At 42.2% G+C, this 26,184-nt stretch overlaps 1 protein-coding gene across 4 annotated transcripts in view; it reads right to left on the reverse strand.

Annotated features, from left to right (window-relative positions):
* LOC121574073 (zinc finger MIZ domain-containing protein 1-like) overlaps positions 1-26,184 on the reverse strand; it is a 194,746-nt gene that overhangs the window by 99,457 nt on the left and 69,105 nt on the right. For all 4 annotated transcript variants that reach the window (XM_045206855.1, XM_045206844.1, XM_045206853.1 and 1 more), the window contains exon 3: positions 2,246-2,318. The gene's annotated coding sequence lies outside the window, so the exon portion shown is untranslated. The remainder of the gene's footprint in view (positions 1-2,245; positions 2,319-26,184) is intronic.

The following is a 26,184-nucleotide window of genomic DNA, read 5'->3' on the forward strand; positions in this document are numbered from 1 at the left end:
TTACGAACTGTCTCTATCCCTCTCATCGTTGTGTTCTGTACAATCCTCTCTCATGCGGTCTGGATGTAGGCTGTCCGTCTTTGTCCGAGTCTGGAAGAACAGGTGCAATGGATTATGGTCATTGTAGTTAGTTACCACGTTTCTGCGCTGAACTAGGTTGAATATTTGCCTAATGAAAACTACAACTCCCTTCAGCCCACGTCCCCATAGTTCTTGACTTAATTTCTCTCATGAATAATTTGATTTCTCTCTAGAGAAACAGCGCGTTGAGCTCACACAAAAAAACAAACTAAATGTAATTCAAGTAATTGAACCGACATTGGTCAATTAGTTGTTTAATAAACGCAGAAAAAACAAAATTTCTGTTAATCGCTCAGCACTAGAGCTTGGCAACCCTCCTGGCTAATGTGACTGCACACACACAGACACACACACACACACACACAGGCACAGACACACACAATAATAAAATGTAACGGGGGAAATGCGTAATATGATATGCATGACTTGAGGTTTCTCTCAGTCTCTCTCCTTTCTTTTCCTCTCACAAATCGCAGGTTGCATCTATTATTCACTTCAGCCTCCATCTGTCTTTCCCTCTTTCTCTCTCCATCTTTCCTTCTTTTCCTTCTCCTCCCATCTCATCTCTCTCTCTCTCTCCCTTTTTCTCTCTCTCTCTCTCTCTCAATCTCTCTCGCTCAATCTCTCTCTCTCTCTCAATCTCTCTCTCGCTCACTCTCGCTCTCAATCTCTCACATTTCCCTCTTCTCGCAATCTCGCTCCTCACCCTCATTAGCATACTGCAGAAAATGCCACCAAAAATATTCACCTTCCAGCCTTTGATGATTTATCACATGTACACAAACACTGATGATGTTCTACACACATTCTACACAAATATATTGCATACTGTAACACTATAACTAACACAGCAAGAATACTCACCGAAAGAATGGTCTGCAACACAGCTCCACATTGTGATTCAATCGCACTCATTAACATCCATTATGTGTATATTACTCTATACCCACATGTAATTAAATAATAAGTTGTGAGTATTCTGTTTTCAGCCATGTTTCCATTGTTTGCTAGGTACACTCTAGCTCTCTACCGATGCATTTACTTGGTGAGAGAAGCTAGGCAGCTGGGGTTTCTGTTATAGACTACGTCCCAAATGGCACCCTATTCCTTATATAGCGCACTACTTTTGACCAGAGCCCATTGCACTATATAGGAAATAGGGTGCGATGTTGGACGCAACCATAGCCTTCTCCTGGAGATTGATATTGGTATTGATAGAGACGGATCAATAGTCAGAGGTGGCAAATGAGAATTGGCTCAACATTGGCAATTACAAGGCTGTTCACGTTTCAGAGCTCCAGGGTTTACCCTAGGTACAGAGCTAGGATCGGCTTCCCTCCCCAGTCCAAACCTTAATCATTAGTGGGGAAAATCAAAACTGACCCAGGATAATGCTTCACCGTACACCCGTTACAGGACTCACGGGAGAGTCATTTGGGTGAGCTTCTAATAGGACCGGGCCCGTATTTAGAGTATGAGTGCTGATCTAGGATCAGTTGTGCCTTTTAGATTACAATGAATGAAATGATATGGACTGGGGGGACCTGATCTTAGATCAGCATTCATACTCTTAAACACTTTATGAATACTGGCCCTGGTCATTGTAGACTGACAATAGTTACAAGGATATGTTACTCTCATGTAAACAAACAAAATGTGACCCTCTTCAAATCAACCACAACAAAGGACCAATGATGCTTCTTCTATGATGGTTTCTTTGATGATGGTTTCTTTGATTTCTATGATGGTTTCACAGTAGATGTACATTTGACTGAGGGGTACGGCTGCTCTAACTACAGATGCCTTGTCGAGTGTGGAGGGAAGGACAGTGTCAAGTAACAATTTGTCAAAGCACAACACACATCATCTTTAAGATATGTTCAAATCAACCAGCCCCTCTCTTCTAGCCAAAACAATACCAATCAAAATGGTAATTTGCCAGTCCTCTCTTGTTGCTCAAAAAAGCAACCCCAATTTCCAAAGTCTGTGACAAACATAAAAACCAAACAGGACTGCCTCTGTTTTCTTCAAAGTCCCTCCATCTGGGCAAAGGTAGTGCACTAAATAGGGAATAGAGTGCCATTTGGGATGCAACTGTGTCTGTCTGTGAGAGCAGATGTTGTGCATGATGAGCAGAGAGGGCTCGTAAATCACCATGTCTTACCAGTGGAGAGGGAGTTCCTGTTTTTCCTATTAACCAAAGCCTTCGCTACCTCCTCATCAATCAAAGAACATGCCTGGAATGAAGAACAGAAAACAGAAAACATATTAGGACCACTCAGTACAAAACATGTAGAAAATATTAGGTTTGGTACAGGAGTAGGGTTGAAAAATTCCGATAACGTTCCCAAAATTCCCAAGTTTTTCAGTAATCCTGGGTTGGATGTTTGGCATGACAATTCAATGGGAGTTGGTAAGAGGGAATTCAATGAGAGTTCTTTACCATCATTCATTGTAGATGGATGTTATGATGATGCATCCATTGTCTTTGGTAACTATTATCAGACAGGTTAGTAGTAACATATGATCTTCCATAATCTTCCAAAAGACAAACAATAACAACTGTAAATTATCACTTTTTATTTCCATCTAAAGAGGGTTTTCTTTTTTTCCATCTAAAGAGGTTTATTTTTGCAATAACATCTGTGTTAAATGAAAAGTATTATTCTCTTGTTGTGACGTGCTGGAGGAGCCTTTGACTCGTCTCATCAAGACTCTTTGAAACTGGATCTTGGTGTAGTTACAGTAAAGTACAGTACTGTACAGAGAGGCTTCTGGCCCATGGTTTGGACAAGAGCAATGGTGAACAACTCAGCCCCTCGAGTTCCCAAGTCCCACTTGATTTTTATTTTCAGCCAATCACAGACTGGATCAGCTGCCCAAGACATTGCTACACGGAAGAAGCCTCAATCCTCTTCCATCCCAAAACCATCATTATTGTTGTCCAGTACCACACAGCAACTGAGAAAATATGACTACTAGTCACCAAATATGAAACAAAAACATTGCTGAATGTTCTGATGATTTTTTTTTGGTCAACATGTCTTTTAGATTGAGTCTAAAAACATTAGCTACTTGAAGATCGACTCCCTTTGAACTCTCATAGTTTCTAATTAGAGATGAATAGAGATTAAAGGGGAATGGAACCACTTCAGGAAGTAAAGCTGAGCAAAGATGTATTCAATCCAATAATACTATATATATTTTTTTTAAATTCACCTTTATTTAACCAGGTAAACCAGTTGAGAACAAGTTCTCATTTACAACTGCGACCTGGCCAAGATAAAGCAAAGCAGTGCGATAAAAACAACAACACAGAGTTACATATGGGGTAAAACAAAACAAAGTCAAAAATACAACAGAAATACATATAATATACAGTGTGCAAATTTAGCAAGTTATGGAGGTAAGGCAATAAAATAGGCTATAGTGCAAAATAATTACAATTAGTATTAACACTGGAATGATAGATGTGCAAGAGATGATGTGCAAATAGAGATACTGGGGTACAAATGAGCAAAATAAATAACAATATAGGGATGAGGTAGTTGGGCGGGCTAATTTCAGATGGGCTGTGTACTAAACGTGCTTGTAACATAGAAACATCTCTATTTTAAGTATTTTGATCCTGAACAATGTTTATTAGAGGTATGGGTAGCGCCATCTTGACTTGCCATAGTAACAACTGACGCCAATGCGTCATTGGTAGGAGTGAGCAAATTGTGAGTTTTGGTGTGGAGAAAGTGAATGCTCGTCTCTAGTGGACCTGAAAGGTTTCTCACAACTTTGACAGTTCTGTCATTGAGATCAGGACTACAATATTAAGGTAAGAAACTGTATACAATTTGTTTTTATGTTGGTAATTATATGTACTTTTTAAAGTATTTGTTCAGATTGATAAGATGAGTCTGTGAAATTAAATGTTGATAACAAGCCAAGTAACTTAGACAGTCAGCCAAAACAAGGCAGGGTAGCAAGCTACCTAGCAAGTCTACTTGATTTAGCTCTTCTCTTGTCTTGTTGTTTTGATGTAAATGTTTTTCATTGATAACTGTACAAAATAAAATACTCATATTGACAATTTTAAGAGCATTTGTTATTAGGTATGAGCTAGACCGAGCTAAACGAACTGGCTAGTGATTAGATATTAAGCTAGCTAGCCAGCCTGCCAGAAGATGCCACCTTTCCAACAAGTCTGTTCGTCAAAATGCTGCCCTGCTAGAGCTGCCCTGGTCAACTGTAAGTGCTGTAATAGTGAAGTGGAAATGTCTAGGAGCAATAGCGGCTCAGCCGTGAAGTGGTAGGCCACACAAGCTCACAGAACGGGATTGCAGAGTGCTGAAGTGCGTAAAAATTGTCTGTCCTCAGTTGCAACACTCACTACCGAGTTCCAAACTGCCTCTGGAAGCAACGTCAGCACGAGAACTGTTCGTCGGGAGCTTCATGAAAGGGGTTTCCATGACCGAGCAGCCGCACACAAGCATAAGATCATCATGCACATTGCCAAGCGTCGGCTGTAGTGGTGTAAAGCTCGCCGACATTGGACTCTGGAGCAGTGGAAACCCGTTCTCTGGAGTGATGAATCACGCTTCACCATTTGGCAGTCCGACAGACGATTCTGGGTTTGGCGGATGCCAGGAGAACACTACCTGCCCGAATGCATAGTGCCAACTATAAAGCTTGAGGAGGAATAATGGTCTAGGGCTGTTTTTCATGGATCGGGCTAGGCCCCTTAGTTCCAGTGAAGGGAAATCTTCACGCTACAGCATACAATTACATTCTAGACAATTCTGTGCTTCCAACTTTGTGGCAACAGTTTGGGGAAGGCCCTTTCATGTTTCAGCATGACAATGCCCCCGTGAACTAAGTGAGGTCCATACAGAAATGGTTTGTCGAGATCGGTGTGGAAGAACTTGACTGGTCTGCACTGAGCCCTGACCTCAACCCCATCGAACACCTATGGGATGAATTGGAACGCCGAATGCGAACCAGGCCTAATCACCCAACATCAGCGCCCGACCTCACTAATGCTCTGTGGCTGAATGGAAGCAAGTCCCCGCAGCAATGTTCCCACATCTAGTGGAAAGCCTTCCCAGAAGAGTGGAGGCTTTTATAGCAGCAAAGGGGGGACCAACTCCATATTAATGCCCATGATTTTAGAATGAGATGTTCGACAAGCAGGTGTCCACATACTTTTGGTAATGTAGTGTATCTAGATATATTATGTGTCTTTTTATCGGTGATAGCTATGATTCCTAAAAATAGTAAGGCTGCTGGCTGTTGATTTCAAGAATTAATGTAGCCTAAGCCTGAAGCCTAACCCTGATGAAAGCTCAGATTTGTAGCCAGCTTGGTAACTAAATTATACTGGTCTAGCTGGTTCCTGACTTTGATACTTATAGGCATACATTATCATATTATTTCAGTTATGGACTATCAGATATGAAATTATGTTACATGTTTTCTCATATGTTAGAGTGAAAATCTTTGGATAATAAAGCGTAACTTTGTCACCTTGCATGCCGATTGATAACTTGTACAATTCCCTTCCATTCATGATTCCCTTTTTTATATTCTGAAGGTTCATCGCTACCTGGGGAAGACGAGGACAAAGAGGATGAGATTGATCTAGAGGAAGCTGGAGCCACCATGTGATGCTGCTGCCTCTCAGCCAAGCTTTTTGACTGGAAGGTAACTGTCAACGATGTATTATTGTTCTGTACTATTATTTAGGCCTATATATAAATTAGGTCTATGTTTTTTTAAATACTCTCTGTCTCTCTCTCTTTCTCTCTCTCTCTCTCGGACACTATGGTGGACTGTCAGCTCTCATACCTTTGTGAGGAGGACGACACCATAGACACTAGGTAGTCAATAGCTGCCCCCACGGTGGCAAGGATAAGCAGGGGCTGGAGAGACTGGACAACATGTTGCTAAGGCTGCAAACAGGGCTGAGGGACAATCACACTCTCACAAGACACATACATAGAAATACATACAATACATAGGTACTAGTAAAGGGACTATTAGTCTTCACCCAGTAGCTCAGATTGTCACTGGTCATTTCCCCTTTCTTGCATGCTTTTCATTTGTTCCCATTCTGACTCTTTGTGTATTAGGCTCTAGGCAGAATGGAATGTATGCAAGAAGGAATAGAAGTTGTAAAAGCCTATAATTGTTATTATATGCCTTATTCTTATAATATTTTATAATTCCAGTTAATTTTGATGACAATATCCCTGAGATTAATGTTGTATATAATGTTATGGTTATGATAGCACTTTTTTTCAGGTTTGAATGAGAAAATGTATTCCCCTAACCTTAGCCTTCCCTTAAAAAAAAAAAGCCATTTGTAATATGTTTTTGTGCATATGTGTGTTTAATATACTATCCAGATAAGAAAGTGTCTGATCACTGAACATTCCATACAATTCTAGGAAAATACGTGCGGTTGAGTCTGTTTCTGCGGTAACATGGACTCTTAACAACATAATGAAACTGAAGAATGTTAATTCAAATGATAAAGATAGACTCAGCGAAATGACTTTGCCACGAGCAGCACCGCAGATATTGAGATGAGCGAGATGCAAGACTTCGCTCTCACACAGTCACACACAGTGCAGGGGTTTCCTTTACACTGTTACGTGGTAGCCAGGGCACCAAAACAGCTGAGAAGTTGAGCCTCGCGCTTCAATGCTCTTAGTTGTTGCGGAAATTAACCCACTATGCTGTTTACTTTCTGCATCTACGTCATATCGCTGAGTCTACCTTTAACTGATGTGGCTTTGTAATGTCAGTTGAGTTAAATTAAAAAATCTAAGCACATATTGATGGGTACTCTTCCTGCTTTTACTTCCTGCTTTGCTCCTATGGGTACACTCGCAATGGCCGCCAGTCTATCCATAATGCCATCATTGACTTGAATGAGGATGCCCGTTCTATTCATTCTATTACTATCTGTGCTTGGAGTTCAAACAGTTAACCCAAACTAAGCTAGAAGTGTTATTAAAAGTTTTATTGAATATTCAGTGGACATTTTAAGGAAGTTATTCAAAAACCTCCAAATAACCTATACATTTTGTTCAAAACATTCACAACATTTAGAGAATGTTCTTAGAACGTTATTGAATTACCTACAAATAACCTACCATTTCCGTTCTCAGAACGTTAATAAAACCTCCAAGGAAAACTTTCAAGGAACCATAGTAGAACGTTCTCAGAACTTCCCTGCAACCAAAAAATATACGTACACAGTAGAGGCAAAATGTTCACTTCCGTTCTCTAATGTTTACTCTGTTTTACCTGTCAGGAAACGTATGGTTTCATTCTCAGAACCAATGGGAAACCAAAAACAGGGGCTAGTGTGCGTGTGTGTGTTTGTGTGTGTGTGTCAGAGCTTATTAGGCTACTCTCCAAGGACACTGGGAGCACATTACTAATCATAGCACCAAGATGTTCGACTACAGACTGCAGAGAGAGAGAGGGAGAGACAGAGAGAGAGAGAGAGAGAGAGAGAGAGAGAGAGAGAGAGAGAGAGAGAGAGAGAGAGAGAGAGAGAGAGAGAGAGAGAGAGAGAGATGTAGGGAGGGCGAGAGGGCGAAAGAGAGACAGAGAGAGAGAAAGAGATTGAGGGGGAGAGAGTAAAAGAAAGAAAGAAATTAGATGTGAGTGTGTGCGAGAGAGATCAAAAGAGATCTGCTTAGTAAGGCACAGGTCATCTGTGACACACACACAGAGAGAGAGAGAGAGAGAGAGAGAGAGAGAGAGAGAGAGAGAGAGAGAGAGAGAGAGAGAGAGAGAGAGAGAGAGAGAGAGAGAGAGAGAGGTTAAAAAGGAAATGTCAAAAAAGCAACATGCAAGTCTTCCATTCTGAATCTCAAGTACTTTCAGCTGCAGCACAGCGGGCTGTATGTGTGGTGTCATTGTCACAGTATTCCACTGGGAACAGATCAGTCTATTTCAGTTCGGCGTACAGGGAATGGGATAGGCACCACACACAACAGAAAGAGAGAGCATATAAAAAACGTGAATAAGACTTGAACCTTGGTTTGTTTAAAGAATCATGAATGTTTGTTTTGAGTGCTTGTCTCTTTCTGAAATAAAATACCAGCCTCTCAGAAGTGTGAGGAGAATACAGCTGCCTTGAGGATAGTCATCCTCACCATCACATGTACAGTGCCTTCAGAAGGTATTCACATCCCTTTACTTTTCCCACATGTTGTTGTGTTACAGCCTGCATTTCTAATGGATTCAAATTAGATTGTGTGTCACTGATCTACACACAATACCCCATAATGTAAAAGTGGAATTCTGTTTTTTGAAAAAATGTGTCAATAAGTCAAACATGGGTCAATAAGTATTCAACCTCTTTGTTATAGCAAGCCTAAATAAGTTCACAAGTAAAAATGTGTTCAATAAGAGTGGTTAATATGATTTTTGTACCCCGCACATACAATTATCTGAAAGGTCCCTCAGTCAAGTAGTGAATTTGAAGCACAGATTCAACCACAAAGACCAGGGAGGTTTTCCAATGCCTCTCAAAGAAGGGCACAAATTGGTAGATGTGTAACAATAAAAAGAGCAGATACTGAATATCCCTTTGAGCATGCTGAAGTTATTAATTAGGCTTTGGATGGTGTATCAATACACTCAGTCCTTCCTAACTCTGTATGCTATCTTTGCTACCAGCTTATACGAAAGGGAGTTAGCATTTAGCAGACACTTTTTCTAAACATGAAAAGGTAAAACTTCTTAATGTTATGCAGAGAAAAGAGCCAAATATATCAAAATCGGACTTTGATAACCACATTTTGGGCTTGTTACAATACATAACGCATGACAGATTTTATGAATATCCACTTTGTTACATCAGATTTGTTGAATGTGCGCCAATCTAGAGTCCTTCTTCTATCCCCCATGGTCTGGGTTCCATTGACCTCTTTACCACATCTATTTGACTGGTAAACTCATGGGTACACTCACGACTTCTTCCGAAGCTGCCTCCTCTCCTAGTTCGGGCAGGCTTCGACGTTCGTCGTCACCGGCCTTCTAGCGACTGCCGCTCCATATCTCATCATTCCATTTCTTTTGTCTTGTCTATTACACACACCTGGTTCATATCCCCTCATTAGTACATGTATAAGTGTTCCCTCTGCCCCCCTTGTCCTTGTGGGTGATTGTTTCATGTGAGGAGAGAGTAGCTCGCTTGAGCTCCCGTGTATTTTGTATTGCCGGGGTATATTTTCCCTGTGTGCCTGTTTTGTTCCAGTGCGCCTGTTTTGCGCACTGGACTGTTTGACGCTATCCAGCGTAACTCTGTCCTACGGAATAAACTCTGTATTCTGTGATTTACCCTCCTGCGCCTGACTCCTTCAAATCACCTCTCACATACACTCACAATGGCTGCCTGGTATTGTGATGCAATAATTTCCATGGTAATGTAGAATGTTAATTCAAATGATGTTAACTAATATGGCTGATGAAATGGAATGTATTTTTTGTAATGTCAGTTGAGTTGAATCAACAAATCACAGCACATATTGAGGTCTATCGCATTAGTACAAAAAAAGTATGAAAATGTATGCACTCACTACTGTAAGTCGCTCTGGATAAGAGCGTCTTCTAAATGACTAAAAATGTAAAAATGTAAACAGTACACTTCCTGCTTTTACTTCCGGCTTTTACTTCCTGCTTTGCTCCCATGGGTAGACTCGCAATGGAAGCCAGTCCACCCATTATGCCATCATTGACTTGAAAGGGGACGCCCGCTATATTCATTATATTTCTATTGCAGCACATACAGTCAGGAGCGGAGGAGAAGAGAAAATGTGCATCTATTTGAACAGTTATTACGGTGACCGTGGTAATTTGGCTGGACAATAATCGTCATCCAAAATTCACCTTTCAGCAGGACAATAACCTAAAACACAAGGCCAAATCTACACTGGAGTTGCTCACCAAGATGACATTGAATGTTCCTGAGTGGCCTAGTTACAGTTTTGACTTAAATCGGCTTCAAAATCTATGGCAAGACTTGAAAAGGGCTGTCTAGTAATGATCAACAACCAACTTGACAGAGCTTGAAGAATAAAAAATAAAATAATGGGCCAATATTGTACAAACCAGGTGTGCAAAGCTCTTATCGACTTACCCCAAAAGTCTTACAGCTGGGGGGGGATACTTATCTAATCTGACATTACAGAGTATTTTGGGTAGATCGTTGATTTTTTCTAAAATTAAATACATTTTAATCCCACTTTGTAAAACAACAAAATGTGTAAAACGTCAATGGGTGTGAATACTTTCTGAAGGCACTATATACTTCACTGGGGCAATCCATTGTTCACAGTAAACTGAAGAATGTTAGTAGACACTTCATATAAAGAGTGTTAATTTGGTCCAGTGCTACGGCTCACAAGACCTCTCAAAACAAGAACTTAAGTCAGTCAGTTAGTCAGTCAAGCCAGCAAGACCACAAAGCAGCCCCTTTTCTCACCTCTGACTAACTCCATGGCTCTGCTGCCAAATCTATTGCCTCCCGCCTGCAAGCTCTTGATTTCAATAGTATTTATTTTATTTATTATTTTTATAATTTTTTTCATTTAGCAGACGCTCTTATCCAGAGCGACTTACAGGAGCAATTAGGGTTAAGTGCCTTGCTCAAGGGCACATCGACAGAATTTTCACCTAGTCGGCTCGGGGATTAGAACCAGCAACCTTTCGGTTACTGGCACAACGCTCTTAACCACTAAGCTACCTGCCGCCCCATAGTAAACATTGATGTCTGCTAGCCTGGTTAAACCAGACTAGAGTGAAACAATGGTGAGCTGTGCAGCATTCAGTCTGGTTTAACCAGCCTAGGTGTGTTTATTATTTTTTATCTTTTTTATTTAACCTTTATTTAACTAGGCAAGTCAGTTAAGAACAAATTCTTATTTACAATGACGGCCTACACCGGCCAAACCCGGACGACGCTGGGCCAATTGTGCGCCGCCCTATGGGACTCCCAATCACGGCCGGTTGTGATACAGCCTGGAATCGAACCAGGGGGTCTGTAGTGACACCTCAAGCACGGAGATGCAGTGCCTTAGACCGCTACGCCACTCGGGAGCCCAGGTGTGTGTGCAGGGCCTAGATGATGTAGCATCAGATGCCCTGGGCCCTTCCTCCCTCCGACTTGCAGGAAGAAAACCACAGTATAAGAGAAACACTGCACCGGAATGACACAGCATGGAGGAATGCACAGGCGGATGCGGTCTGTTTCCTACCCTCCCTCTCTCTCCCTCTCTCCTTCTCTCTCTCTGTCTCCCTTCCCTCCATCTCTTTCTCCCTCCTTCCCTCTCCTTCCCTCTCTCCATCCCTCCCTTCCTCTCTCTCTCCCTCCCTTCATCCTTCTCCCTCTCCCTCCCTCCCACCCTCTCTCCCCCTCCCTCCCTCCCACCCTCTCTCCCCCCACCTCTCTCCCTCCCTCTTTGTGGCCAGGACCACAGTCAGACCCAGTAATTAGTGAGGTTATTTTCTCCAGAGGGCTAGATCACTGTTCATGGGGCTGAGTGTGTGTCAGAGGATGTGACCCAAATTGCACCCTATTCCCTACATAGTGCACTACTGTTGACGAGGGCACATAGAGCTCTGGTCAAAAGTAGTGCACTATATTCATGGATTGCACCTCCGTCACTCGTTCACACCATTGTTATGAACGTTCTAAAGACATCTCAGCCATAGTGACTCCTGAAAGTCACTTAACGGGGGCTAATTTTTGTTTTGTCTTAATTTGGAAATACAATGACATTGCTAAAGTAGGCAAATCATTAGCAGGAAACAACTTCGTCATCATTATGATGTCGCCAGATGTTGCCATAAGCTAGCAAAGTTCTTTAAAAAATACCTAGCAATGCTAACGTTAGCTTGCTAAAATCCATTGCTCTCCCCTCAATCTTGCTCTCCCCTCTTATACTACATCTAAAGTCAACCCGACAACATCACAATGATGAAAAATGGTTTTCCTATTAATTATTTGCCCCCTTTAGAAATGTCATTGTATTTCCAAGCCACTATAATGAACTTTAGACAAAATCTTCATCATCAGCAATTGAGAATGCGAGTACAACGTTCAGTCGAGCACCAGTCTTCAAGAAAACGTTCATAATAATGCCGTGATGCAACTTGTAAACCATGAATACGGGATAGGCTGCCATTTGGGACACCGAAAGAGGGCCAGCTGCCAACCCACATGATTTGATATTGATATAAAAACGGATGCATTTGGCCTTGGTTTTTGTGGATGTGTGTGTGTGTGTGTGTGTGTCACAATTTCACATTTTTCTAACAGTTCTACTAGCCAGGCACTCTGGAGAATCATGACCAGAGTTACAGCACAGCACACACATCCTTCCTTTACCAGAGACCACAGAGGAAGTGTGTGTGTGTGTGTGTGTGTGTGTGTGTGTGTGTGTGTGTGTGTGTGTGTGTGTGTGTGTGTGTGTGTGTGTGTGTGTGTGTGTGTGTGTGTGGCTCAGCTCAGGTCAGAAGTGCACAAACCAAAACCGTTGTGGCTGTTCACAAAAGTGGCTTCCTCTGAATTTCATCACTTGTGGGCGGCCTTTGTTAGCGTGCGGAAATGCCTGCAGAGGGAATGAAAATATTTGCAAGTCTCTACAGCTCTTCTGGAGACCTACAGCTGCACCGACCGCACAGTGAACACACACACAGACACACACATACACACACACGCACACATACACAGGCAAGAAGAAACATTCATGCACACTCATACACACACACACACACACACACACACACACACATCCACAAAAACCAAATCATTTCTGAGTAACAATTAAGTACCTTACTATCAAGGTTTCCATCAAACCTTTTAATGTGAGTAAAGTACATGTTGGATAAAAAATGGCATGACCTGTAAACTTTCCAAATGTCGACAAAACAAAATACGCTAGACAAGGTGAACTTTTTTATGTCCTCAAAATGAATTATGCGAGAAATGTCGGTATATTACAGGAGGGGGTCGCAGTTCCGGAGCGATCCACTAGGTGTCATCCTCCGACAACCTTAGGCACCTCCTCACTCACTGTCTGGACTAATCATTATCTTATTGGTGTCACCTGTGTCTACCTGTTCACCTGTGTATTTATATCCTCACTTCCCTGTGTTCCCTTGCTCTGTTTTCTCTGCTAGTTTCTCGATGCCAAACAGTACTAATCAGTGTCTGATCGCGAGACGTATGTACAGGTAGTTGAGAAGTGTTCGCCCTGTTTTATTGTTGTTTTCAGTCGTAGTATTGTCTTATGTTTGCTGTCAGCCTGTTTTTGGAGACCAATTTGCTTCTCCTTTATTTTATCGTGATAAGTCCGTTATTTTGTATCCTGGTTTTGGGACCACCAGTAAAGATCCTTGTTTCACCATCTCTGCCTACTGCCTACTGTCTATCCTGCACCGCACCTGGGTCACACCTCACACCAACCCTTACATCGGTGGAAACGCTTTAATGCGCAAATATTGATATAATAACCATCATATCGAAGTAAACTTGGAGTCACGCGATGACATGTTGTGTGGTCCTCCCACTACGACTCGGGAAACCATGCAGTTTATTATACGACAGATTAAATAGGTTATGATGAACTTCACAGGGTGGTGAAAGTGCAAGGTGATGAGCTTGATGCTCCTTTCCAATAAATAATGAGGGTCTTATTCTGGTGACATGATAATCGTTGCTTGGCTGCAGCTTGACAAATAAAGATAATCTCGCTCTTTTGTCCATAATAATAATCTCATCATGTAGGCTATATGTGCGCTCTAGCCAACAGTGTGCAGATAACGCTGTTGGCTAGAGCACACGTGCCAATACCAGAGTGGGCACACTCGCAATATAACGCAACATTTCTTGTGAGAAAACCATCAGTAGAGTTGAAAAAGCGATGGAATTCCTCAAGCAAGGATTTAGCTACGACTGTCTGTGAATGGTCTGTGTGGAGTGGAAAACTGAAAACGAGTTGTTATTGGCATAGAGGTTTGGAACTGTCTTTGTTATTGGTCTATTAACCAATTTACCGCATGGTGATGTAACCATGGAAATCAGAAACTCCCACCCCATGCAAATCTACTGATTAGAAGGTCCTGTGTAGAATGTATTTTCAACCAGCAACTATCAGAAAATAACACTGATCACATTTTTTCACACTTTAGCAGTGTTAGTTTCATCAGTGGTTGTACAATATGATTTAAAACACAGGAAAAACAGAATGTTTACTGAACTGGGCCTTTAATGGAAATGTTGAACTTGTGTTTCCATTGTGTTGAGAAGAGTCACAACCAACAGAGTGAAAGCAAAGCCATTGGAATCTATTCACAGTTGATAGAGTGCAGCAGGATGCTCTCCCTCCCGTCCCCCCTGCTCTCTCTCTTATACACTCAGACACACACACGCATGTGCGCACGCACACACATGCAGACACGCACACACTAGTATTGTCACGATACCCAAATTATGACTTCGATGCCGATACCAGGTTTAGTATCACGATACTCAATACCAAAACGATACCACGGCAACAAAAAAAAGCGGGGAGGAGGAATGTGATTTTTCAAATTCACACTTCTTTTATAGAAAAACAACAAAATTATATGTTCTAAATCCACAACAATGCTTAAACCACATCAGGGGACCACTTTTGAGGTCTGGGAAAAATCTAAGAAATGTCGATTTATGCGTGTAGCTACCCTTTAATACAAGTACACATGCACTAGCGGTGTTTCTGTAGCTCACATGTAACAAAATAAATGGCCACTGGATTGATGCAAATAATCATGATTCTGCCAGGTAGGCATAGGCTACTTTGAAGTTAACTTTTAATTGAGAAGGTTTTTGGGAAAACCTTTCAATCTACCCAAAGGCGGTTATCATTAGCATCGCTAATGGCTACACAAAGTGGTAGACATACGTGCACCACACACACACAGAGAGGGGCATTCCTGTGCGGTTGCCTCTTCAGAAAGTTGCAAGGAATATTAATCACTGATGCATTCTTTTCATGTCTTATGATAAACTTGGGCAAGTTAATTCATTTTCTAATAAGTTCAATACATTTAGTTGATTTCCAAAACATGATACACATTTGATAGAAGAACCGAAATATAAGTTTTTAACAAACACACACAATCTTTCTCTCTCACAAACATGCTCTCTCTCTCTCTCTCTCCCTGTCACTACCACTCCACCACTTCTCAAAAGTGTAATCGGATCTATAAACTAAAGCCGAAAGAGGAGACAGCAGTTTCACAACGGGTGACACTCCTCAACCGAGAAAGAGAGACAGCGAGAGAGAGGCAGACAGAGAAACAGACAGACAAAGAGAGAGACAGAGAGACAGACAGAAAGAGAGAGACAGAGAGAGAGAGAGAGAGAGCGAGAGAGACAGACAGAAAGACAGACAGACAGACAGACAGACAGACAGACAGACAGAGAGAGAGAGCGAGAGCGAGAGCGAGAGCGAGAGCGAGAGTGAGACAGACAGACAGAGAGAGAGAGCGAGAGAGACAGAGCGAGTGAGAGAGACAGACAGACAGAGAGAGAGAGAGAGAGACAAACAGACAGACTGAGAGAGACAGAGAGCGAGAAAGAGATTGAACTTTCGTGTTTAGAGACAGACATATCTGCCTGACAGACAGACAGACCGAGACAGATATACACCACGACATGCATGCAGCCCTTTAATTTGGTACTCCACAATCCTTCCATAAACTTCTCTCTTTTACTTGCTTACTCTCTGGTTCACTCTTACATCAATGTCTTCAATCTTGTTCTCTCTTACCCTTTCTCTCTATCCCTCCCTTTCTCAATCTCTATTTGATTCTCCCTCCCTCTGTTTCAATCCCTCTCTTTGCCCCCAAATAGCATTTGACCTTGTGGGGACTAACAAAAGGTCCCCAGTTGGTCGTTTACTATTCTTGTATAGTTAAACACGCACGCACGCACACACACACACAAACAAACACTTTAAACACACTCCTCACATTAAGCCCACTTGTGCTCTGCCTCTTGGCATGCAGCCAGAGGAGAGGAGGGGGTGAGGGTCATATTTCAGGGGGCCAACTGTTGGACGCACAGTTAGCCTGTTGCTGTTCTCTCTGTCCTTATACACACACACACACACACACACACACACACACACACACACACACACACACAAACAAACACACACACTTAGGAACACACACACACACACACTCAGGAACTTACTTACTTACTTGCTTATGGTAGTCCATCCTATCCGATGATGACTTCCACTTATGAGTTAACGGTGAATCCAATCCAAGATCCACAAACTATATTGCAGGTGGGGCATGTGTAGTCTGTGTTGGCGGGGGCAGGCATGGTTATATGTCTCCTGAGCTGTTTTTGCTGTCTCTTTGTGCTCCTCTCCTCCCACCTCTGTACACCGCTCTGGCAGAGCTGCCGCCAGGTGGGACGGTCAGCACCATTGTCCTCTAAGTCTATGGGTTTGATGTGGCACTTCTTCAGCAATGTTTTCAGCTGGTCCTCGTAGCGCTTCTTCTGCCCCCCCTGCAGACCGCCGGCCAATGTGTAACTGCCCATACAGGATCTTCCGTGGCAAGCGCTCCTGAGACATTCTAATGACAATGGCCGAGCCAGCGCAGTTGGTGTTGGGTGACCATGGCCTCCATACTCTTGCAGTTGGTCTTAGAAAGTATTACCGTATGGGGCGCACAGTCGCGCCAGGTGATTCCCAGGTTGCGCTGCAGGCATCCTATGTGGAATTGCTCGAGCTGCTTGATGTGGCGACTGTAGGTGACCCAGCTGTAAAGAAGTGTGGTGATGCAGACGGCTTGATAGACGGCAACTTTGGTGTGGAGGTGGAGATCCCTGTTTTGGATGACCCTGCGTCTGAATTTTCTGAAGGCAGCTGAGGCTTGTTTGACCTGTTTTGAATTTCGGGGTCCAGGGGAATTATTTTATTTAACATTTTTCGACCGCTGAATGGAACACCAGAGAGTTGCGGTAGTCTATCCAGGAAGGGGTGAGTGGGCCATTTTTTTGCCACCTTTTCTAGGCCTCTCCTCAGCTGGGGTGAGCAGTGTGGCTCCTAAATAGGGCTGTTCAGTCCCCCCCCCCACACACACACACATAGGTGGGTCAGAAAGCGGGGAATAACTCACTCTCTGGTATCTCTGTGTGTGGTGTGGTGTGGCGTGTGATGTGTGTGCGTGCGTGCGTGTGTGTGTAAATCTATGCTCTGTCGACAGGGTGTCAATGGTCTGTGACCCTGGTATATAAGCAGGCATGGATCTGACTATACTTGTAAAGTTGTGGTCTGCATTGACACATACACACACATACACATTATGTGTATAATGTGTTGGATAGGGACTTGCTTCGCACTGTTGATTAAATAATTTCATTAAACTCTGCTGGGTTCCCCACTGCTTTTATTTAACTGACAATTCCACTTAGTCCTCACACACACCTTGTGGAGACTTCGCAAGTCACATTAGTATATTTTCTAACACGTCCCCGGCAAAGAACTTAATCGAGCATCTGACTAAATTACGCAAGATTTAATTTGGGGTTACCTAGATTAATGTACGATAGGCAGAGCTAAAGCTTGAAAAGTCTCTCCTTACACAGTTTATATTAAAACCATGAACAGAGAACATATCTAATATACAGGTAACTGCCAAAATAAAAGAAACACTAAAGGATACAAAGTATATTGAAAGCAGGTGCGTCCACACAGGTGTGATTTCTGAGTTAATTAAGCAATTAACATCCCATTGTGCTTAGGGTCATGTATAAAAATTCCCAGTTGCCCATTAATTTGGCTACCATGGCTAGAAGAAGAGATCTTAGTGACTTTTAAAAAAAAGGGGTCTCAAAGGAGCATAGGAGGTTTAAAGGGTGTTTGTGTGTGTGGGTGTGTGTGTGTGTGTGTTTGTGTGTGTGTATGTGTGTCTCAATCACCAGATCTCAACCCAATTGAACACTTATGGGAGATTCTGGAGCGGTGCCTGAGACAGCATTTTCCACCACCATCAACAAAACACCAAATTGTGGAATTCCTCATGGAAGAATGGTGTCGCATCCCTCCAATAGAGTTCCAGACACTTGTAGAATCTATGCCAAGGCGCATTGAAGCTGTTCGCCGGCTCAGGGTGGTCCAACACCCTATTAAGACACTTTATGTTGGTGTTTCCTTTATTTTGGCAGTTACCTGTACGTTATCTCCATCTTTGTTTCTCTTTCTCGCTCTCTATCCCTCTTTCTCTCTCATTCCCACTCTCTGTCTTTCTCTCTGTTTCTCTCTCATTCTCTCTGTCTTTCTCCCTCTCCTCTGACCATGCAGGCAGAGCAAGCCGTGACAGCGACTGCCACCTCACCACACCATTTGTGAAATTATTCAAATGAGGCTATTGTTTAGTTGTTTACTGACTTGAATGGCTAGACAGACAAAAGGGAACATGGTTCAATTATTCATTAACAATCTCCCTTCCTCATCTCTCTCTCTCGTTCTCTCTCTTTCTTTCTTTCTTCCTTTCTTTTTTCCTTCTTCTTTCCTCTCTCTTATTACCTCTCTCTCATACCCTATCCCCCTTCCTCTTCCTCCCCCGGTCTCTCCCCCTCCATCCACTCCCCCTCCCACCTTAACCTTCTACCTTTCCCTCTCCCTCTCTAGCATCGTAGGCGTTATGAAAAGCCAAGCCATTAAGGAATGTGTCCCCTCTTGTGATGTGGAGCATATTACAAGCATTCATCAGAGGAAGGGGACACTTGACAGGCCGACAGACAGAGAGAAGTCTCTGTAATCACATAACACCATGACACTACATTCAAAAGTATATGGACACCCCTTCATATTAGTGGATTCAACCACACACTTTGCGACAGGTGTATAAAATCGAGCACACCGCCATGCAATCACCATAGACAAACCTTGGCAGTAGAATGGCCTTACTGAAGAGCTCAGGTACTTTCAACATGGCACCGTCATAGGATGCCACCTTTCCAACAAGTCAGTTCGTCAAATTTCTGCCCTGCTAGAGCTGCCCCAGTCAACTGTAAGTGCTTTTATTGTGGAAATGTCTAGGAGCAACAACGGCTCAGCCACGGAGTAGTAGGCCACACAAGCTCACAGAACGTGACCGCCAAGACCTCACCAACGCTCTTGTGGCTGAATGGAAGCAAGTCCTCACAGCCATGTTCCAACATCTAGTGGAAAGCCTTCCCAGAATAGCGGATGATGTTATAGCAGCAAAGGGGGGACCAACTCCATATTAATGCCCATGATTTTGGAATGATTTTGAGATTTTCTGTATTGACTGACCTTCATGTCTTAAAGTAATGATGGACTGTCGTTTCTCTTTGCTTATTTGAGCTGTTCTTGCCATAATATGGACTTGGTATTTTACCAAATAGGGCTATCTTCTATATACCACCCCTATTTGTCACAACACAACTGAATGGCTCAAACGCATTAAGAAGGAAATAAATTCCACAAATGAAGGCACACCTGTTAATTGAAATGCATTCTAGGTGACTACCTAATGAAGCTGGTTGAGAGAATGCCAAGCGTGTGCAAAGCTGTCATCAAGCCAAAGGGTGGCTATTTGAAGAATCTCAAATATAAAATATATTTTGATTTGTTTAACACTTTTTTGGTTACTACATGATTCCATATGTGTTATTTCATAATTTTGATGTCTTCACTATTACTCTACAATGTAAAAAAATAAAAAGAAAGAAAGAAAAACCCTTGAATGAGTAGGTGTGTACAAACTTTTGACTGGTAGTGTATATATATATATTACATAATATATATATATTACATAATATATATATATACAGAGAGAGAGAGAGCGAGAGGGATCTGAAAAAAAGGTTGCACATTTTTGTTCCTACCCAGCACAAGCTGATTTAACTAATCTACTAACCATCAATTCCTTGGGAAGAGGGACCGTTATTTCTTCTTGGGAAAAGGGACCAGTGCAACATCTGAAAACCTTGAGGGCCAGGTTCTGCTACTAATCTGATGCTAAACCCCTGGTGCAGATCTGGAGAGGAAGAGGGAGGCGGCCCAACTCAATTCCACACATCTGGATGTGATGAATGTTATGAGGAAATACACACAGAACGGCATGAAACTGCACCTGAAGACAAAGTTACATCATAACTCACTCATGACATTCAGTCCAAACACAACAATGATACAACATTTTCCAAAGCTTAAAAATTATCTCAATATTGCCAAGCCAAACTTGTGTTGAACCAACCAAGACAATGATAGCAAATTGGCTAGGTTACAGAACAGACTGGCACTCAGGCTAAAGACAACAGCGGCAGTGTAATGGAGTTCTCCTAAATGGCATATATTATTATTATTATTATACATTACAAAAAAATGCAGATTATGAATTTATCACATAAACTGTTTATTCAGAATTATTTATCAATAGCGTCATCCCCTCTCCAAAACATCGTGTTCTGATTGATGTCCTGATAAATGTCTATCCTTGCTGTCCTCTCCTCCGTATCCCGACGATGGACCCACAAGCCCCTGCCAGCTCATTTGCATAAATCAGCATCTAGATGTGGCAGCTACTAGGCAGCATGGGGCGGAGACACACCCAGAGCACTGCAACAGAAACCAGGCCACCAACCCAGAGCAGAGAAGGAGGATGGGCTGGGATGAAACTGTTACTAATGACACTGTCTGACCGGAATGTGTGCGTGTGTGTGCGCGTGTGTGTGCGTGTGTGTGTTCGTGTGTGTGTGTGTGTGTGTGTGTGTGTGTGCAGAGCCGGACCTAGCCTTCTGGGGGCCCTAAGTGAACTTTTGAAGCAGATTTCCTGCAATTCCACACATTTTTCCCTTACTTATACCAAGTTAATATGAGTCAAAGTGACAAACTAAATCAAATGGGGCCCCCCTAGAGGTCAGGGCCCCCTGGTCATGTGCCCTGCGTGTCCGGTCGGTAATTTGACCATGATAACTACAAGTTCAGACTAACTTACCAATCTAAAATTGTTTAGTTGAAATGGGTTAATTGAGTGACTGTCAGTGACTGACATAACAAGAGAAAAACTGCTGATGCACAACCAAGTTGAGACCCCGACTGCGTTCCTAAAAAAAATGTAATCTCTCTATATATATACCCTCAGAACAGCCTAAATTCGTCAGGGCACGGACTCTACAAGGTGTCGAAAGCGTTCCACAGGGATGCTGGCCCATGTTGACTCTAATGCTTCCCACAGTTGTGTCAAGTTGGCTGGATGTCCTTTGGGTAGTGGACCATTCTTGATACACACAGGAAACGGTTGAGCATGAAAAACCCAGCAGCGTTGCAGTTCTTGACACACTCAAACCAGTGCGCCTGGCACCTACTACCATACCCCATTGAAAGGCACCTTAATCTTTTGTCTTGCCAATTCACCATCTGAATGGCACACATACACAATCCATGTCTCAATTGTTTCAAGGCTTAAAAATCTTTCTTTAACCTGTCTCCTCCCCTTCATCTACACTGATTGAAGTGGATTTAACAGGTGACATCAATAAGGGTTCAAAGTTTTCACCTGGATTCACCTGGTCAGTGTATCTCATGGAAAGAGCAGGTGTTCAAAATGTATATACGCATAGATTTGCATTTGGATTACTGATACAGTGTTATTTGGGTTGTTAACTGGATTCATTGTGACATTTCTAGATTTTAATTTTTGGGATTCTTTTTTTAACTTGTTTGACATTTTACTGCACTATAACACAAGCATTTCGTTGCACCCGTTTTAACATCTGCTAAGCTGTGTACGCAACCAATAACCTTTGATTTGATTTGATAAACACAGGATGCACACAGATAGAGTTGAAGTCGGAAGTTTACATACACCTTAGCCAAATACATTTAAACTCTGTTTTTCACAATTCCTGACATTTAATCCTAGTAGAAATCCCCTGTTTTAGGTCAGTTAGGATCACCACTTTATTTTAAGAATGTGAAATGTCAGAATAATAGTAGAGAGAATGATTTATTTAAGCTTGTATTTTTTTCATCACATTCCCAGTGGGTCAGAAATTGACATACACTCAATTAGTATTTGGTAGCATTGATTTTAAATTGTTTAACTTGGGTCAAACATTTCGGGTAGCCGTCCACAAGCTTCCCACAATAAGTTGAGTGAATTTTGGCCCATTCCTCCTGACAGAGCTGGTGTAACTGAGTCAGGTTGGTAGGCCTCCTTGCTCGCACACGCTTTTTCAGTTCTGCCCACACATTTTCTATAGGCTGGAGGTCAGGGCTTTGTGATGGCCACTCCAATACCTTGACTTTGTTGTCCTTAAGCCATTTTGCCACAACTCTGGAAGTATGCTTGGGGTCATTGTCCATTTGGAAGATTCATTTGCGACCAAGCTTTAACTTCCCGACTGATGTCTTGAGATGTTGCTTCAATATATCCACATAATTTTCCTTCCTCATGATGCCATCTATTTTGTGAAGTGCACCAGTCCCTCCTGCAGCAAAGCACCCCCACAGCATGATGCTGCTACCCCCGTGCTTCACGGTTGGGATGGTGTTCTTCGGCTTGCAAGCCCCCCCTTTTTCCTCCAAACATAACGATGGTCATTTTGGCCAAACAGTTCAATTTTTGTTTCATCAGACCAGAGGACAGTTCTCCAAAAAGTACGATTTTTATCCCCAGCATCTTCACAAGGTCCTTTGCTGTTGTTCTGGGATTGATTTGCACTTTTCGCACCAAAGTACGTTAATCTCTAGGAAACAGGCTTGTCTCCTTCCTGAGCGGTATGACGGCTGCGTGGTCCCATGGTGTTTATACTTGCGTACTATTGTTTGTGCAGATGAACTCTGTACCTTCAGGCGTTTGGAAATTGCTCCCAAGGATGAACCAGACTTGTGGAGGTCTACAATTTTTTCTGAGTTTGAAGGTAGGCCTTGAAATACATCCACAGGTACACCTCCAATTGACTCAAATGATGTCAATTAGCCTATCAGAAGCTTCTAAAGCCATGACATCATTTTCTGGAATTTTCCAAGCTGTTTAAAGGCACAGTCAACTTAGTGTATGTAAACGTCTGACCCACTGGAATTGTGATACAGTGAATTATAATTGAAATAATCTGTCTGTAAACAATTGTTGGAAAAATTACTTGTGTCATGCACAAAGTAGATGTCCTAACCGACTTGTCAAAACTGTAGTTTGTTAACAAGAAATTTGTGGAGTGGTTGAAAAATGAGTTTTAATGACTCCAACCTAAGTGTATGTAAACTTCCGAATCCAACTGTACACATACACATACACAATGCCATCTCACTACCGCTGTTACACTCTAATGGTACACAGACACACACACACACACACACACACAAACGCATGACGCACATACACGCAAACACACGCACACAAACACACACACTCCTGACCTACAGCGCTTTGAGGAATGTAGAGTGAGCATACACACGTGCGTGCACACACACACACACACACACACCAGGGTTTCTTAGCCGGCAATTGCCTGCTTTGGCCAGAGAAATAAAAAAAGTGGAACTGACAGCGTTTTAACTACTTTGCAGATATGAAACAAACAGACAATCATAATGTCAGTCAAAAATATAAAATTCCCAGTTTATGCTTCAAAACCAACTTCATAAGAGGCTTTAAAAATAGGTTATATTTGACTCAAAATTCAATTACGTACAGTAAGGCAGAATAGATGGCTGCAGTTCAATGCATGATTAATAGAATTCACCAATATATTTCTTGATAGTCAAAAAAATACTGCTTTCAGGTTGTAAATCACAGATGGCCTGGTACATTGTTTGCTACCTCCACCCATTCGGGATGCATTGTTTCAGTTCCAGTGACTCAATATTTTGAACAAAAACGCACGACTGTAACTAAAGCTAGGAATGTCAAGTACAATCAAACTAGCATGGGCAATGATCACAAGTCAGGCCCGTGGGCCAAATAGGACACACAAGAGAGTATAAATGAGTCAACAGTTGAGTCATCTACTTTATGAAATTACAGCCTGATACGCTTGCATCAGTGAATTCAACTTCAATTACGCTACTTTCGTGTGTCCTGTTTACAGCACACAGCGGAGGGAAAGTGAATAGACAGACACATGCCACAGTCCTAGCTAGGCTACTAAAATGTAGCAGTCTGGCTTCGGTTTTTAAAGCTTGACAATGAACAATCAAAAAACAAAACTTGCAACAAAACACCATGCAAAGGAGAAACATGTAGGCCTATTACAACAACATTTGAGCAGTAGCCTAAGCTGGCTACTCAACAACAATAAATGTTGAGTGCACCATACAGCAATGCTGCATTCAACCGCACCGATGATCCATGCAGTGCAAAGAAATGAAAAACATGTTTTAAGTTTAAATGTTACAACAACCTATAGCTACGTTTCTGTTATTTTGAGTTATTAAATACTTTTTTATTAGGGTCACAGCATATTCTGCACATCTCCAAGCATAGCAGCAAAGGCTGGACAAATATTATTTATTTATTTTATTTTAATATGTTAAAATGCTATATACACCATCCTATGCAAAAGTGTATGTGAGCGGAGAGGAGCTAGAGCGGACTGAGGAGCGGAGCATGCCCAATTTGACTGGGGCGTGGAGCGAGATCCCCAAAGGCTGAAGCGTCGGCCTTCTCGCTCGCTCCAATTCCGCTCCAGTAGCGCTCACTTCACGAGCACAGGGCATACCTGGCCCAACATGCATTTGTAGTCTACTCGTGTGCTGCTATAGCCCCTTGCTTTAGCTACTGTCATGGAGTTTGCTAAATATTTTCATAAAGAAACTGATAAAACACACAGGTGCTAAATCAAGGTGACTTACAAAGATGAGGACCAACAGCAAGCGAGGGAGTGCCGTGATTTAGTGTCCACAACTAAAGAATAATTGTGGAATCTGAAAAGACACGTATCCCAAAAGCATGCTACGTGCACATGCTAAAAGAAAGGAACGAGGTGGGTAGATAACTAAGTGTGTTATTGTAGCAAAGTATTATAAACAAAAAATCTGATCTCTTAAAAGTTTCATTCATTTTCGTTCTATTATCTATACAATAGGCCATCATTGATTTTGGCCCAACAGGCCTGGCATATTCCCACGTTCATATATGTAGCTAGCTATTTATTTAGCAAGCTAAAAACACAGAGTCTAACATTAGCTAGCTAGCTGCTAGGAGGATGTCATGTCATTGGAGGAGTGGGTGAGTGACCGAATTTTCCCCTCATACTGTTTTTCGGTGGCTACAGCTAGAGATGCAAGTGTCATTTGGTTAGCTAACAAGAAATGTGAATCGCTTTGCTAGCTAGCTTGCTATGCTGAACTTGAACGACTGTTATCCACAGTTAGCATATCTCTTCGTTGTCAATCAAATGTATTTGGCATCGATCAAATGGGCGGGCAGGCAGGCAAGTTCCCATTCAGTTGTCAAAACGTGGGTTGGAACAAGCATGCATTGGCAGGCAAGATGCAGAAGGACGAGCAGGCCACTATTCCCCATCGTTTATCAGTGCAATATTGATGGCCAACTAGCTGAAAAAGCTTGAGAGGGTTTATCTAATGTTCCCTCGTTAAATTGTAGCTCATCTCGCTCTGGCTAGCATTAGCTGTTGATCTTGTTGATGTGCATAGGCAACTGAGGGAGAGAGACTACCTTTTCATGGATGTTTGATCAATAGGACTGTGAAGTTCCCAAATGTAAGAGGACTCCCGTGGTATTTACAGTGCCTTCAGAAAGTATTCAGACCCCTTGACTTTTTCCACATTTTGTTACCTTACAGCCTTATTCTAAAATGGATTAAATAAATATAAATCCTCAGCAATCTACACACAATACCCCATAATGACAAAGGGAAAACAGGTTTTTAGAAATGGAAGCACTTTTATTTGTTTGGGAAGAAAAAAAGAAATACCTTATTTACATAAGTATTCAGCCAATTTGCTATGAGACTCGAAATTGAGCTCAGGTGCATACTGTTTCCATTGATCATCCTTGAGATGTTTCTACAACTTGATTGGAGTCCACCTG

The sequence above is a fragment of the Coregonus clupeaformis genome, chromosome 1 (genome assembly GCF_020615455.1).
Source record: "Coregonus clupeaformis isolate EN_2021a chromosome 1, ASM2061545v1, whole genome shotgun sequence".
NCBI lineage: Eukaryota > Metazoa > Chordata > Actinopteri > Salmoniformes > Salmonidae > Coregonus > Coregonus clupeaformis.